Consider the following 17,880-nt stretch of genomic DNA (forward strand, 5'->3'; position numbering starts at 1 on the left):
AAACCGCAGGTGCTTTGGTGTGAGAAGACATTTATGCAGCCAACAAACATATGAAAAAAAAGGCTCATCATCACTGTTCATTAGAGAAATGCCACATTGAGATAACATTTCATGCCAGTTAGAATGGCTATCACTGAAAAATCAGGAGACAACAGATGCTGGAGAGGATGTGGAGAAATAGGAACACTTTTACACTGTTGGTGGGAATGTAAATGAGTTCAACCATTGTGGAAGACAGTGTGGTGATTCCTCAAGGATGTTGAACTAGAAATACCATTTGGCCCAGCAATCCCATTACTAGGCATATACCCAAAGGATTATAATCATTCTGTTATAAAAACACATGCACACGTATGTTTACAGCACTGTTCACAATAACAAAGACTTGGAACCAACCTAAGTGTCCATCAATGATAGACTGGACAAAGAAAATGTGCCACATATATGCCATGGAATACTATGCAGCCACAGAAAAGGATGAGTTCATGTCCTTTGCAGGGACATAGATAAAGCTGGAAACCATCATTCTTAGGAAACTGACCCAAGAACAGAAAACCAAACACCACATGTTCTCACTCATAGGTGGGAGTTGAATGATGAGAACACATGGACACACTAAGGGGAACATCACACACTGGGGTCTGTTGGGGGGTGGGAGCTAGAGGAGGGATAGCAGGGGTGGGGAGGTTGGGAAGGAATAACATTGGGAGAAATGCCTGAGGTAGGTGACAGGGGTTGGTGGCAGCAAACCACCATGGCATGTGTGTACCTATGCAACAATCCTGCAAGATCTGCACATATACTCCAGAACTTAAAGTATAATTTAAAAAAAAGAGAGATTTTTTGAAAGAGGTGGACAAGCCATGTGCAGACAGCTTCCATGAGAATCTTAAAAAATTTTTATGTCCAGTCTTATGGTGCATCTGGTGCTGACTATAAGCTCCTTTTATCTGCTTAGAACTGCAGTAAAGACTTTAAGTAATTTGTTTCTCTGTAAATATAATAGAAAGAGGTTGGAGCTATGTTCCATCAGTGCCAAGATGTGAATAATAAGAAATAACAGCAAGCATGGAGCAGAGAATGATTCGGCAATGTTTGGAAGTCATGGCTGGAGGTGATTATGAAAACGTAAACCTCTCCAAGAATTCACAGTGCATGGGTAATGGCAGCAAAATTCTGAGTACTATGGGGGAAAAAAATCCACAAGTACAGGTACATTTATTGGAATGACTCATCACAGAAACTTACTGTTGGGAAGTGATTACTATATGCTAATGTACATTCATACAAAACCTTTTGGAGTCCTCCTATGATAGAATGACTTATTGAGTTGAAGAGAAAGGAATTTGCCCTACATACCTGAATTTGGTGGAATGACTGCTTGCCCAATATAGACCATTAAGGATGACTAGACAGGTAGTTCTTGCTAGACAAGCTTTCCTTCAAATTCTCAATATAATATTCCTGCTAGAGGGTGAGTACAATCTGCTTATGAGAGCTAGTGCGGGAGTACCCAAAGGCTGTTCTATAATTGGATTCTCCTCCCCTTGTCCTCTCTGAACTCTCCCTGCACTAGACGGTTTTAATGTTGGAGCATCTGAGTGCCAGCCACGTAGACAAGTATGAGAATTTTGCTTTCATGTAGGGTCATGAAGCATTCAGGGACCTGAAGTAAGTCCAGGAAGATGAAAGGGTGGCCCAGGAGGCAAATCTCTAATTAGTATTGAATTAAAGCCAGTAAAAATCAGCTCACATGTCCAAGAATATGAGCTGAGCCAAATCAGGTTGAGAAATCTAGACCAGAAAGAAAAAAGAATTGTAATAAAATGGGAGGATTTTAGGAGATAGGACAGAGGAGACTGTCTCTGTTAAGCTGATGGGTCCCAGGCTTACATGTATTTGCTCTCAGGTATTTGGTTTGGGTTTCTGGCTGTGTTGATTTAACGTAAACGTACAGGTTTATGACAAGTTGTGCAAAGAAAAAAGCACAGAGGACTCAATGGTAGCTGAGTCCTCATGAGAGTGACAGAACCCAGAATGACTCAAAAGTTCTGGCTAATTCACCAAAGCAATGATGAAGGTTTTGTTGTATAGTCGAAAGAACATCAAATTCAAAAGAAAGCAAGAATGAGTGATTCCCAACTTGCTGAACTAATTTACTAGTTTTCATTTTTTTTTTTTTTAGTTCAGGAGACCTGTTTCATGCTTCTGAGCCTATACAAATTAAAATATAAAAAAATACTTACCTTGGGCTGGGTGCCGTGGCTCATGCTTATAATTCTAGCACTTTGGGAGGCTGAGGTGGGTGGATTTCCTGAGCTCAGGAGTTCGAGACCAGCCTGGGCAACTCAGTGAAACCCCATCTCTACTAAAATATAAAAATTAGCCAGGCACTGTGGTGGGTGCCTGTAATCCCAGCTACTTGGGAGGCTGAGACAGTAGAATCACTTGATCCCAGGAGGAGGAGATTGCAGTGAGCCAAGATCATACCATTGCACTCCAGCCAGGGTAACAGAGCAAGACTCCATCTCAACAAACAAACAAACAAGCAAAAAAATCCCAAAACAAAACAAAACAAAAACATACCTTACCAGGCTGTCTGTGAGGATCAAATAAACTACAACTGTGAAAATAAATTGCACAATGTTTAGCAACTATTTTTTGGCATCTTTTTCTCCCTGCCTCTTTTCTTCTCTTTCTCCCTTTCTTTCTCTATTCCTCCTCTTTATCTTCCACAGTAGTCACCTTAGAAGCATCCTTGCCTGAGAATCAGACCCACCAAGCTGTTCACTGCAGTCTGACTTTCTGACATCGCCACAGTGACCTTCAAGTGCATTAATTTGTTGGTTTCCTGCCATGCCATCTCAGCAGGGGGATGCTCAATGCCCACATAGAAGTAAGCAGAGGGCAACTGAAGCCTTGAGTCCGGGTGCCTCAGAGAAGGTGAGCAGAAGCCTCAGCAAATTCAAAGCATGTGTTTTATAAATCAGGAGAGCACACAAGGGCATACTGTCTGTCAGTTGTTTCCACAGGTGAGTAGGTTGGCTTTACTGACGTCACCCCACCAGTCAGTGTTCACACGTCTTTAGCGATGACACATTTCCCTCTGCCCTGTAGCAAATTTGTCTTATTAGCTAGAATGATGCCAGTTTGGAAACATCCTCTACAAAGCAGTTACCTATAGAGTTACAAAGCAGGGCTTAGGCAGACCACATATATATTGATGTGACCAAAATTGTGCATTATTTATTTTGTAAGCAGATGAAAAAAGGCAACTATAACCTGGGAGGAAAGTTTTGGAGGTATCTATAAGAGGGTGATAGCTGAAACCGTGCAACAGGGTGAGATCACTCAGGGAGAGAGTGGAAAGCAATAGTTAAGGAGCAGACAGACATGAGCCGAGCATGGTGGCAGGTGCCTATGATCCCAGCCACTCAGGAGGCTGAGGCAGGAGAATTGCTTCAACCCCAGTGGGGGTGGATGTTGTATTGTGTCCAAATCACATCTTTGCATTCCAGCCTGGGCAACGAGAGCAAAACTCCCTCTCAAAAAAATAGGAGCAGACAGAGAAAAATGAAGCTGAAAAAGCAAAGCCAGAGTAATGGGAATACAGTCAGAATAAAGTAGTATCGCTAAAGAATCAAGGCTAAGAATGTCAAGATGTTGGAGGGCTATCAAGTTAGGAATATAGATTGATATACAGGCTGGGGACAAGGGAGGAGCCTTTCAGTGGTGTCCTGTTTCTGCTAGGATAAATTCCTAGGATAAGTTCCTAATTCAGCTCACAATGCCCAAATTGCCCTTCAACCTCATGTCACATCATTCCCATTCTCCCACTGCCAACTCTCTGGCTTTCTTCTCCTTTCCCCAGTGCACCGTGTTCACTCCTACCGCAGAACCTTTGGATGGGCTATTTCTCTGCCCAGAATACTCTTCCCTTAAGGTGCACTTTAATTCATCATTCCAAACACAGATGAAGCATCATTTCCTCACTAAAGCCTTACCTGGCTAATCCAGGTCAAGTAAAATTATTTATTTATTTATTTATTTATTTATTTTTTATTTTTTTTATTTATTTATTTTTTTTGAGACGGAATTTCACTCTTGTTACCCAGGCTGGAGTGCAATGGCGCGATCTCGGCTCACTGCAACCTCCGCCTCCTGGGTTCAGGCAATTCTCCTGCCTCAGCCTCCTGAGTAGCTGGGATTACAGGCACGTGCCACCATGCCCAGCTGACTTTTTGTATTTTTAGTAGAGACGGGGTTTCACCATGTTGACCAGGATGGTCTCGATCTCTTGACCTCGTGATCCACCCGCCTCGGCTTCCCAAAGTGCTGGGATTACAGGCGTGAGCCACCGCGCCCGGCTTATTTTTATTTTTGAGATAGAGTCTTACCCTGTCACCCAGGCTGGAGTGCAATGGCACGACTTGGATCACTGCAACCTCCACCTCCCGAGTTCAAGTGATTCTCCTGTCTCAGCCTCCTGAGTAGCTGGGATTACAGGCATCCACTACCACACCCAGCTAATTTTTGTATTTTTAATAGAGACAGGGTTTCACCATTTAATAGAAACAAGGTTTCATAATATTGATCAGGGGGGTCTCTAGCTCCTGACCTCAGGTGATCCACCTGCCTTAGCCTCCAAAAGTGCTGGGATTACACATGTGAACCACTGCACCTGGCCCAGCCAAATTATTTAATTTTATAGAATCATGTCTCTTTCTATTCCAGCACTCTTCCCAATTTATAATTATGCCTGCACACATGTTTTTTGATGACTATGTGTCATTCACTGGATTGTAGACTTTATTAGAGTGAGACTTGAGAAATTCTTAGCACAGCAATATTTTAACTAAACACCAATGGAATAAAGTTTCCCACTGGAATAAAGTTTGATGTAGAAACAGACATCCTGTACTTTCTTCCCATTAGTGCATGCCTAAACAACCCCATCAGAATAGATGAACCTAGAAATCATCATTCTCAGCAAACAGACACAAGAACAGAAAATCAAACACTACGTGTTCTCACTCATAGGCAGGTGTTGAACAATGAGAACACATGGACACAGGGAGGGAGCATGACACACTGGGTTCTGCGGTGGGGGGGATCTAAGGGAGGGACAGTGGGGGTGGGGAGTTGGGGAGGGATAACATGGGGAGAAAAGCCAGATATAGGTGATGGGGAGGAAGGCAGCAAACCACATTGCTATGTATGTACCTATGCAACAATCCTCAATGTTCTTCACATGTACCCCAAAATATAAAATGCAATAAAGTATCTATTTTTAAAAAAGAATTACTTTAGTGTTTCTCCATGATCTGGCACTCAAGACAACATGGCCAGTCTCAAGTATACAAGCTTGTTGATTAGGTTGGTATGGGATAAGTCATTATGAAGAGTTTGCAGTCAATAGTTCCTAGTCTTTGGAAGGGTCACAGACATCTTTACGAATCCACTGAAAGCTAGATTCTGTTACGAGTTGAATTGTTTTCCCCCAAAGAGATGTTGAAGTTTTAACCCCGTTGTCTATGAATGTGACTTTATTTGGAAATAGAATCTTTGCAGATGATTAACTTAAAATAAAGTCATTTGGGAGGGCCCTAATTCAATATAACTGATGTCCTTATATAATGGGGCAATATGGACACAGAGATGAATATATATGGAGGAGACACAAGGAGATCGCCATCTATAAGCCAAGGTGGCCTGGCACTACCAGAAGCTGGGAGAGAAGGATGGAACAGGTTCTCCCTCCCAGCCCTCAAAGGAACCAGTCCTGCTCATGCCTTGATTTCAGACTTCTGGCTTTCAAACTCTGTGGCAATAAGGGTATGTTGTTTAAGCCACTCAGTTTGGAAGTTTGTTAAAGCAGCCCCAGGAAGCTAACAGAGACACTTTCTGTAGAAATAAAATTTATTGAGAGCATACCCAACTTTCCATGTAATTTCCGGGTGTTGACAGATCCACTGAGGCCCAGGTTCATCATTTTACAGCATCAAAGATGCTATAAAATTTCCAAACTAAAATCCCTCAGGATAAAGGCAAAGGAAAGAAGAAAACTGGCAACAGCTACTATTTGCTGTATGTTTGACCCTTGCCTAAGCACCTGGCGTATATTACTTCACTGAATCCTCATAACCACTCTATGAAATAAGTGGAAATACAGACCCAGAGAGATTGAATGTCATGCAGAAATTCACACATCTAGAGACTGACTGTGCTGGGAATAGGACGTGAGTTTTCTTTTACTCTGAAACCAGTGCTTTTTCTGTTCTTACCCTGCCTCTGAGTGACCTGTGAGAGCCAAAGCACATGATATGTGGCTTCCTGGACTGTGAGGTTACAGCAAGACCAGGGTTGTGTGAATGTCAGTAGCTTAAAGGGAAACTGGAGAAGAGTTTTCTTCAAAAAGTTAAGCTGGGCATGGTGGCTCACACCTGTAATCCCAGCGCTTTGGGAGGCTGAGGTGGGCGGATTATGAGGTCAGGAGACCAGCCTGGTCAACATGATGAAACCCCTGTCTCTACTAAAAATACAGAAAATAATTAGCTGGGTGTGGTGTCAGGTACCTGTAATCCCAGCTACTTGGGAGGCTGAGGCAGGAGAATTGGAGAATTGCTTGAGCTGGGGAGGCAGAGGTTGCAGTGAGCGGAGATTGCAGCACTGCACTCCAGCCTGGTACCAGGCCTCTGTTACAAAAAAAAAAAAAAAAAAAAAAAAAAAAAAAAAAAAAAATCTGTGAAGTCATTATCAGGATCCTTGATTATATATGGATGAAAAATGAGGTTCAGAAAGATCTATAGTACAGACCAGACCAGAATTCCACAGGGGTCATTTGACCTGAAAGTCCGTGTCTTCCCGGCATCCCCTGCAGTTCAGCTGCATTGAGCCGACAGCGCCGCATAGTGCTTAGAATCTGACTAGCATAAATCCCAGCTGTGTCACTTCCTGGCTGACATCAGAAATGCTACTTAATCTCTCTGTGTTTCAGATTTCTCAACTACATAAAAAAAATAAAATAGGACTATTATAAGTTAAATGAATTAATACTTGTCAAATACTGAGGACAGTGCTTTGTGATTTGTAAGTGCTATGAACGAGTTAGCCATCGTTATTACTATAATTGGAAAGGATCCCACAGTCCCAAGTTCATCAGGGGAACATAGGATATTGCCCAATGTCTGGGATAAAATTAAATCCATTTATAACCACATAAAAATATTTTTAAAAAAGGAGACTATGAACATTTAATAGCTAATCTCAACAGCTTTTTCCAAGAAACCTTCCCAAAAGAAAGAAAAAGAAAGAAAGGAAGAAAAAGAAAGAAAGAACGAAAGAAGAAAGAAAGAAAAAAAAAAAACTTTGAGGCCGATATTTGAGAAATGTTGGCTTTAAAAAGTTGTTTTCTGGGCAGAGCTAATTCCTTTATTTACGTCTATCTCACTCCCCTTCTCTTGTCCTGCAACCTTATTAAGAACTGGGATGAACTAAATAATACCACACTCGTCCCATGATTACCATTTTTATTGGCATCCCAAAATAAAGCCCATCCAGGGACTCTTTCTTAGAGGGGGTTTATCGCCATTAAAATCTTCAACCTCGAAGTTTATTCAGCTTATCAACTATAACTGCGATAATGGAAAGATAGGGATTTAGTGACAGTCTTTAACTGGGCTGAGCACTAAATCCTAAATTCTACCTATTTAGGATTTCGTGTTTAGCCCACTTACAGGTCCAGAACTTTCTATGGACTCTCTCTTCTCAGTGTATGTTTGATTTATGAGTTCAGTTCAATTAGTAAATCTCTAGCGATTCTTTTTTTTTTTTTTTTTTTTTTTGAGACGGAGTTTTGCTATTGTTACCCAGGCTGGAGTGCAATGGCGCGATCTCGGCTCACCGCAACCTCCGCCTCCTGGGTTCAGGCAATTCTCCTGCCTCAGCCTCCTGAGTAGCTGGGATTACAGGCACGTGCCACCATGCCCTGCTATTTTTTTGTATTTTTAGTAGAGACGGGGTTTCACCATGTTGACCAGGATGGTCTCGATCTCTTGACCTCGTGATCCACCTGCCTCGGCCTCCCAAAGTGCTGGGATTACAGGCTTGAGCCATCGCGCCCGGCCACGATTCTTTACTTGTGCAAATAACCATGGAGAATTCCAAAAATGTTTAAGATGGAAATTGGCCCTTGAGGAAAATAAAGCCTAACTGGAAAACCAAGGGCTGATTCACATTAAAAAGTAGTAAGTGACTGTCTGAGTCTGGCTAGGATATCTCTCACACACTGGCTGATACTTACTTGAAATTGTTCTATCACAGTTTCATGTTTTTAATTCAAACTTTTGCTCCCTCAAAAACCAAGTGACTGCCCATCCCGCTCACCTTAGAAACACTTTCCTCTAGGCCAGTGGTTCTCCGCCGACATCAGCGTCACCTGGGAGCTCATTAGAAATGCTAATTCCCAGGCCCTGCTCCAGATCTACTGAATCTGAAACTCTGGGAGCCGGGGAACCAGCAACCTGTTTTACCATCTGTCTCAGGTGGCTCCAAGTCATGCTACAGCTTGATTCACTGGTCTAGGAATTTTACTCTAATCCCCAAAATTGGACTAAAGGCTTGTGGAGGACACAATGTAGTTTTGCCCAAGCATGTGCGATTCAAAGGAATGAGAATCAAAAGATTCAATGGCTGGTAAAGAGAAGACCCTCAAGGTTTCAATAGCTCATTGGCTTGAATTAATACTCTCTAATGGAAGATTAAAAACTGATGGATAAAAGATTGTCCCAACTCTCAACGATGAATTGATGAATGGCCAATGTTTTCTTTAAAAGTAGTGTGGAGGTGATTCCAAGAAATAGTCAAATGATTCATTAGAACTTAAAAGTTCTGGCCAGGCGCGGTGGCTCACACCTGTAATCTCAGCACTTTCAGAGGCCGAAGTGGGTGGATTACAAGGTCAGAAGTTCATAGACCAGCCTGGTCTATGTGGTGAAACCCTGTCTCTACTAAAAATACAAAAATTAGCTGGGCATGCTGGCATGTGCCTGTAATCTCAGCTACGTCAGAGCCTGAGGCAGGAGAATCGCTTGAACCGGGACCCGAGAGGCAGAGGTTGCAGTGAGCCGAGATGGTGCCACAGCACTCCAGCACTCCAGCCTGGGCTACAGAGTGAGACTCCATCTAAACAACAACAACAAAGAACTGAAAGGTTCTACAGCACACTTCCAGACTGCCAGAATTTAGCTGGAAATATGGTTAAAGTTGGCAATATTTAAATGTCCTTCTTACTAATTGTACTCTTTGGTAAGAAAACCTATCCTTTATACAGCTTTAGGACGCTTCACTATGAAATGTTAAATTCATGTTTCTGTTTCAAGATCATTACACTCAGCAGTTTATCTGTGAGTTCTAGAATCTGTGCAGCTTTCTAGGAACACATTGTTTTGAAATGCATTCAAAACAATGTTATGAAATACCCAGCATTTCACAGAGAGCATTGATACTGCCCTTCTTTTTTTCCCCCTAATCTCAACTGTTTCTTTTTCCAGATGAACTTTGAAATTATTTTGTCAAATTACAAAGAAAATCATTTTGGGATCAGAATTAGATATTTTAACCCCTCATATTAAACTGAAAAACTCATATTTCTGTAAAATATTTAGTAGATTCAAAAACTGGTTAAAAATTATTATGTATTGCTGTCCATTTACAAAGTGTACGCATTTTTAAGTAGAGGTTACAAAAATTTCTTCTAAGGATTATTCCTAACAGTCTGTTTTTCTAATGCTGCTGTAAATATAATTTTTTGGTTTTATTTCTAATTATTTCTGGTATTTAGGAAACTATTAATTTTTAAAATATTTATCTTCAATTTTTTTCTGTCTAAGCAGATGCTCAGGTGAGTAGCAAGATGCGGGTCTCGCCAGAGGACACACAAACATCCTCAGTTTGGGCCAGGGCTGGCAGACCCGCTTTTTGGAAGCTGTGTGCACCCAGTGAGACTTCTCCCTTCACCCTCCTTGGCTTGCAGGAAGGGAAGGAGATAACGCAGGAATTAGTGGTAGAGTCAAGTCTTCTTTAGTGCCTCTCAGTACCAGCAAGAGGTGGCTGCTTGGCTTCGGACCATGAAAATAGAAAAAATCTATTTGACATTCTGTTACATAGCATCTCAGACAGACACAAGCACGCATATATACACATTATTTCATAAGTTAATAACATTTTCTCCACAGTTCTAATAGCACATAGACACATTAGCCCACTGGATACTAGCTTGAGAGATTTCTTCCTGCCACTGTTATCCAGTTCTCTGAATATTACATCAATTTAATCATGACCAACACTGAACTGGATTTCCTCAACTCCTTCCTCCCTCAGCTTGCACAGCTAATCCATCAACAAGTCCCACTGACTCTTCTTCCAAACATCCCCTGACCCTGGTGCCTTCTCCCCACTCTTCTGCAGCCTCCCCCATGCAAGCCACATGGTCTCTCTCCTGAGCTGCCGCACTGCTCACCAGTGCTCTCCCTTTCTGTCCCACACCCCTACCATCCATTTCCACACAACAGACGGGAGGATCTTGTAAAATAGAAATCAGATTTTGTGACTCATCACTGAAAACCTTCCAACAACTTCCCACTGGCCTTGGAATGAAGTTCAGACTTGTTGCTGTGGCCGTCCCGGTACGTGAGGTCTGGCCTCCCCTGTCTCTTTTGCCTCATCTGAGCCACTCTCTTTGAAGGTCTCAGCCACGAAGCTCCACCTACTTGACCTGTGCATTTCCTCCAACAAGATGAACTCCTTGCAGTCTCAGCCTTTGCTTTCCCTATTCCCTCTACCTAGAATGTGACCCACTGGAACTTCCCCTGACCAGCTTCTTCCACAAATTCACAGTATTGCATTGTATTATGAACGTACTGGGATTTATTTAAATATGCCCCTCTTAATGCATATTATTTCTTCCTTTCTTGTTACTATGGTAAATAATGCTGAAATCGAGTTTTTTTTTTTTTTTTTTAAGAGATGAGATCTTGCTATGTTGCCCAGGTTGGTCTCCAACTCCTGGTCTCAAAGAATCCTCCTGCCTTGGCCTCCCAAAGCACTGAGATTACAGGTGGGAGCCCCTGAGCCCGGTTGAAATCAATGCTCTTACACAGATACTGGCACAAATGCGGCCCACACCCGTTCGCTGTCCTTCGGCCTGGCTGCGCTGCAGGTGAAGGTAAATTTGGTGTGGTCACGTCGTCTGCTTCTCCGTCATGTCCTTGACGGCTTCTGGGCTTTGTTTTCAGGTTTAGAAAGAATTGCACTGGGAAACAGTGGAGTAAAAGGGGACTCACCCACACCCTCTCCCGGCCCGTCCTCGTTTCAGGTGTCAGGTCCGTGCCTGCCAGGAGCCCGGTGGGGAAGCACTGGCGGGTGCCCGACCTGCTCGCCTGGAGAAAGGCCCTGTCCTCTCCGGAGCGCGGACCCGCAGGCGCCCGGGAGTCCGTCTCCGTCCCGCAGCCACCCTCGTGGGCCCGAGCTCGCAGACCGCGAACAAATAATCGGTCCACGCGCGCCGTCTGCCGCCGGGGTCGCGCTGCGCTGGCTGTGGCCGCGGGGAGCGCCCACGCGGGGACTCCGGGGAAGCGCCGGGCCGGGCATGCGCGGCGGCAGCGGCCCTCGGCGGCCCGCGGTCTGGAGCGGCCTGCGCGGTTTGTGCCGGTCGCCGCGCGCCGCCTAGTGGCCTTCCCAGGTACTTCTCCCCGGAGCTCGGCCGAGGGGCGCTCCCGGGCGCGCGGATTCCCAAGTCCCCTTCACGCGCGGTCTCATCGCTGCGATGGGGGCAGAGTTTCCCTCCCTCCCGCTCGGACGTTTAGGACCACGTGAAAGTCCTAAACATGTTTCCAGTAAGACCTGCTAAAAGGTGAAGGCTTTAAGGATAGAGACGGAATGCGCGTCTCAGGCCACGTATTCCTCGTGGCAAGGTATTTGGGCGTGAGGCAGACACAGGGGCCGGCCTCTGGTACCTGCACGGGTGTTTCCACGCGACTCTAGGAAGAGGGTAGGACAGGCGTGGGGCTGGGTATGGGTCCCGGCAGACAACGACAGTAGTGAGGGCACTGGAGCCAGGCATAGGCTGGGGACCGCGCAGGACCCGGCAAATCAGAGCATCCTCACTACGGAGCCCGCCCGAGACCCCACGGGGGCTCTTGCCGTGAACTCTGGCTTTTTTCTTTCCTTTCCTTTCCTTTCCCTTTCCTTGACGGGTTTTTGCTGTGCGCCCAGGCTGTAGAGCAGTGGCGCGATCTCAGCTCCCTGCAGCCTCTGCCTCCCGGGCTCCCGCGCTCCTCCCGCCTCACCCGAACAGTTGGCACCACAGCTGCAGCCACCACACCGGTCTCTTCATCCGCGTCCTGCGCGATCCCCTGCGAGAGAGGGGTCAGAGACTGCGGCCAGGCCTCTTGGTTCTGGGTAGCACAGCAGGGCCCTGCCGGGCGCGCACACTGGGCGACCTCCCATGCTCTCGGGCAATGAGCAGGAGCCCTGGGCCTGGCTAAGCTCTGAGTACTGAGAGGGGACCCAGAACCCGGCTGCCGTCCTTCGCAAAGTCCCGTGGGAATTGCTCCAAGTTCCCCTTCCAGAGACAAGGAAGGGTCTCTGCATGTGCACATGAGGGAGCCAGGAAATGCAAGCGCAAGGGGGTCGGGGTGAGTCCTGGCGTCCCGTGGGGCAGTCACATGCCTTCCCCCACCGGCAGGTCCCTCCTGAGGACCTTGGCCCAGTAGTTGGATGCCCCCGCCTCCCGCAGCCACTTCTTTTCCTGGCTGTGTCCCCAAGCTGGCCTCCAATTCCAGCCTCAAGCCCTCCTCCTGCCTCAGCCTCCCGAAGCGCGGGGATTCCAGGCATGAGCCACTGCACCAGAGCTGGACGCCGGTATTTTAATCTGTGAATTAGTCTAGCACTTTGGGAGAGTCTCCTTATCCTGTCTCCCGGTGCCCTAAATGACCCAAGACTGAGTCCTGTATATCCTTCCTCCAGTAGGAATTCCCAAAAGCCTCTCTCCATTTCTAGGACCCTCAACCCACTGGGCCCTGAGGGGGTGCACCACAGGCAGAGGAGGGGCAGCCAGTGGCCAGCTCACACCTCTGTGACGTCATCCCAGAGTCAAGCAAGCTCCCCTCCTGCGGCCAAATTGCAGAAAACCCAGAAGGCCTCCCCAGCACAGCGCTGGTTGGGGTCAGCCTGGTCCTCTCCTGCTGGGTGAGGACAAATGAGGTCATGGAGAGGTCAAGAGGTCACACATGGGATCAAGGTCACAGAAGGACCAAGTCAGTCTCCTGCCTGGGAATCAGGGGCTCCCTGGGGGAATCTGTTTGCTCTGGAGAGAGAGTTTCTAGTCCAGTGGGAGAGGACGAAGGTCAGAACTAACAGGGGTCACTCACTGCAGCTCCTTAGGCTCCTTTTGAGTCAGCAGGTCCCTGTGACACCAGGAACAAGAAAGAGACGGTCACAGCAGGGGAAGTACAGGGCTCAGAGGAGTGCAGAGGCCGGGTCCTGAGGCCACAGCAACCCTGGTTCCTACAGGGGGAGGAGGGCTGAGGAAACCCTGGGACACTGGAGTCCTGGAAGTGTGGGGAGGAAGCGCTGGAGGGGTGAGGACAGATGGCGACCCTGAGGACTCGGTGTGTTGTGCTGGAGGTCATATGAGGGAACAGTGGAGTTCTGCATTTAGTGGAGGAACAGAGGCAGTGCTCACGGGGAGGCCAGAGAGCCTCGAGGACCAATGGGACTGGATGCTCTTGAGGTACTTAGGGAAGGTCCCTAGATAGGGACCCGGCTCAGCTGGGCCCTCCTCTCTCTCCACCCTGGACCATCTGCTTCCTCACCCACAGCTGAGTTTTAACCCCACCCCCAGTGCCACCTGAATCCCCATCCCTCCCCCTCCCCTCCAGGACCAGGCCCTCCACTCACCTCTCCCCTTCTGTCCAGGGGAGCCCCGAGGGCCAGGAAGGCCCCGATCCCCATTCTCTTCCTGCTCCCCCAGGGGGCCCAATCAGTCCAGTGAGACCTGTGTGGCCCCTAGAGTTGGGAGCAGGTGGTCAGGAGGACGTCATCACACGGACGGGGGAGAAGGACCAAGACACAGAGAATGCCCCAGGCACAGGGTCTGTGGGTGTCCCTGAGCAGGGACCCCGAGGCCTGGGGCCTGGAGCACAGCGGGACCCTCCAGGTCGCTCAGGCCTCAGGGCTGAGGGTGATGGAGGCACACCTGTCTGTGTGGCTGTCACTCCCCTTCTCTCCCTCAGCTCAGCATTGCCCCCAAGGCCAGGAAGCCGTGGGATCCCTCTGAGGAGACAGGAAGTCCCTCTCTCCAGAGAGAGGTGGAAGCCATTCTCCCATCGCCCCTCACTTCCTGCAGGGCATTGGCTCACCCCTCACCACCCCATCCCAGTCACTCATCATGGGACCAGAAGGCCCAGCCCAGCCTGTGGCTCCAGGTTGGTCTTGCTGACCCTGCAGATTCCAGGGGACCTTAGCACTGGGGAGGAGCACCCCCACATTGCACTCCTCCTGGGCTGATGGACACCCTCGCCAGCCACAGCCCTCCCTGCAGTGACCACACTGGGCCCCAGAGTCCCACAGACCATCAGGGCCAGACCTTCTTGCAGGGCCTGTCTTCCCCGGGGCACCCATGGCACCCAGAGGCCCTGAAACACGCACAGGGAATGTGTCTGGAGGGCAGTAGAGGGGGTGTGAACTCGGGCAGGGGCTCAAGGTGGGAGGGGTGAGCCAGGGAGGAGGGGCTGAACCCTGGGAGCCCCTGAGTCACCAACAGCTATAGGAAACCCTGTGCCCAAAAGGGTTCAGCATGGGACAGGTGAGTGGGGATGGGTGGACATCTGGAGACAGAGGCGCCTGAGGGGCAGGAAGGCAGAGGGGAGGCTCCAGCACCCAAGGACAGTCTCTCCCTCACCTGGGCTTCACTCCTCATCACCCCTGGGAACCGCGCATGCTGGCAGGCCCTCGCAGGTGGGATGGGAAGGGAGAGAGCCAGAGGCCCTGGGGAGCCAGGCTCCACGCTGCCCCTTCCTGTGGCACACAAACACGCACACACACACAGGCACACACACTGCACACAGGCACACACACTGCACACAGGCACACACTGCACACATGCACACACACTGCACACAGGCACACACTGTAGACACACTGCAAACACACACACACACACACACAGAAGCAGAGGCCCCGCTGTGAAATTGGCAGGCATCTCCCTGCACACCTCACCTGCCATTGCCCGTTCACCACACAGGCCGGGGACGGCCTCCCAAGGTCCCAGAGCCCACCTAACTCACCCACCTGCCAAGTGGTCCAGGGGTCCATTCTCCCCAGCAGGACCAGGAGATCCCTAGGGAAAGCGGAATTGCAGTGGGTGAGTGTTTGGCCTCCAGCCCAGGGACCCCTCAGGAGTGAGGGCACAGAAGAGGTTAAGGGGCTGAAAGCTGGGGCTCAGTGGGGGTGGCGGGGTCACTGGTCTTTCACAGGCTGCCCTGGTTCACCGTCCTGGCTACAGTCACCCTTCGCACTGTCCTGGCACTGCAGGGCTGAAGCAAGGCCAGAGGTGGCCCCAACTTGGCTGGCATCACCCCTAAAACTGCCAATCCTCCCATGGCCCTGCTGGTCCTGTCATAGCCCCAGCTTCCCAGCACCAGAGCCCTTTAGCCACAGGGAGCCTCCTCACAGAAATCCCACCCTCCTTAACCCTTCCCCTCCCTAAGACTCACCCGAGTCACCTTTTCCAGGGGAACCAGGGTCTCCAGGAAAACCAAGACCCTGATCCAAAGAGAAAACGAGGACCAAGGTCATAGCCCCTTCAACCCCTTCACCAGAGACTCACAGGCACTGCCCTCCTCTCCCTCTGCACAGGCAGCGCCCGCCACCTCCCTAGGAAGAGGGTCTCTGCGCCCCTCCCCACCTCATGCACTCACTGCACACCTTCTAATGCTTTAGGGGACCAGCCACAGGGCAGCTCTCTCTCTCTGGATCCCAGACCCCGTGCATCCTCCTAGGAGACCCCATTCCCAGAGCCTCCCTCCCAGGCATCCCCTGACTCCTGGGCTCCCCACACTCCAAGATCCTCGCTCACAGACACCCATATTCCCAGGGCTGCCATTCACAGGGGATGAGAATACTCAGCCCCCATCCCCCAAAATCATACGGTTCCCTTCGGGGCCACAGTCACCTGACCCAAAGGCCCTTTAGGCCCTGGTGGTCGTGCCTCTCCCAGCTGCCCCAACTCTATTTTCTCCCCATGCTCCCCATGTGAATGCAGCAGAAAAAGTGGAGGGCACCAGGGGTCTTGGAAGATCAGGGGTGCAGCCTCTGCTTCCAAGACACCTTCAGCCACCCTCGACTGCCCTCGGAGAGACACAGAAAGTCCAGCCTATAAGGGAAGGCCCTCGTCCCTTTCCCCTGGAGGTAAGAGAGGAAGAGGTAAGGGGAAGGTCTGGAACAGAGACTCCTGGCCGCAGAGGAGTTTCAGCTCAAGGAGGTCACAGGAAAACTGGGGTGCAGTGAGCAGGTGAAGGGGATTGCGGGGAAGTAGGGCCCTGGAGCTGTCACTCACCTTGACACCTGGCTCACCCTGGAGATCCTGACTCTCCTGGCTCCCCCAGCAAAGAGATTGAGGTCAAAAACCTCTTTCCCCCCTCAAAAAATTTTGGTATTCCCCACATCTTTCTTTTTTGTCTCCCCAGCCAAAGTGGGCAGAAATCCAACTTTCATCCCTCACCCGAAATGCTTGTCCATTCACCCCTTCCCAGTGACCGTCTCTCCAGGGGGACCCAGGTTTGCAATGCCTCCCAGGGCACCTTGTGGCCCCGGAGGAGACACAGAAATAGAGGTCATTGCTTAGGGGACATTCCTGGGGCGGAGGCCTGGAGGAGAGCTCCAGGGTCACCACCGTGAGACAGCGGAGGCCTCCCCGGGGAAGGGGCTTCTCTTGACCCCTGAGAAAAGACTAGAGTGTATGACCTGGGGAAAGGGAGGCAGAGGGCCACACACATCAATCAGGAGGACCCTAGGGACAGAGGTGGGCTGAGTCAGGAGTGTGGGGCAGGGGCTGGGGTTCCCGCTGGGGTGAGGAGGGAGCTGCTCACCCAGACTCCCTGCGAGCATGGAGAGAGAGTACACTCACACCACACACGCCCTCTCTCTGGGGGACTCATGGAGGCCATCACCCCCAATGTTCCCTATGGGGGAAACAGAGAGGGGGAGGAGCTTCTCCCCAGCTGCCCCCAAGGTCAGGGGCTTAAGGGAGAGCTGGGGCTCGGTGGGCAGGGGGCAGAAGGGACCTTGCAGCGACCACTCACCTTAGCTCTAGACTTCCCAGTGGCGCCTTGGGGACCACGCTGACCCTGTGGAACCTAGAGTTCCACAGGGAGGAAGTGGGGTTGTCAGAAAAACCCAAACAAACCCCTTTGGACATTGACCCCGTTTCTCTCCCTTACACTTACCATGAGGCCCTGTTCTCACCAAGGCCCTTGTGGGAAGGAAGTGAACATCCCCTGGGGCATGACTGCCCACGGGGCACCACCACCCCCTCCCACCCTTCCCCTGACACCCTCTCCCTGCCCCCCAGCTTCCCCAGGCTCCCTTCTCCCCACTGACTCCAGGAAAGCCCAGGAGCCCCTGTGAGGATGGAGAAGTGGGGAAATTGAGAAGTTATGAGAAGTCTGACTCAGGAAGGGGCAGAGGACACCCACAGAGGCCACGGAGGCAGCGGCACGGAGGCCCAGGTGCTGCCCATAACGAGGTGGCCGGGGACAAACCCCTGCTGCTCTCGGGGCCTCTGTCTTTGTCTGTAGATTGGGGGCTGGCTAAAGGCTC

Source organism: Saimiri boliviensis, chromosome 11 (genome assembly GCF_048565385.1).
Source record: "Saimiri boliviensis isolate mSaiBol1 chromosome 11, mSaiBol1.pri, whole genome shotgun sequence".
Taxonomy (NCBI): Eukaryota; Metazoa; Chordata; class Mammalia; order Primates; family Cebidae; genus Saimiri; species Saimiri boliviensis.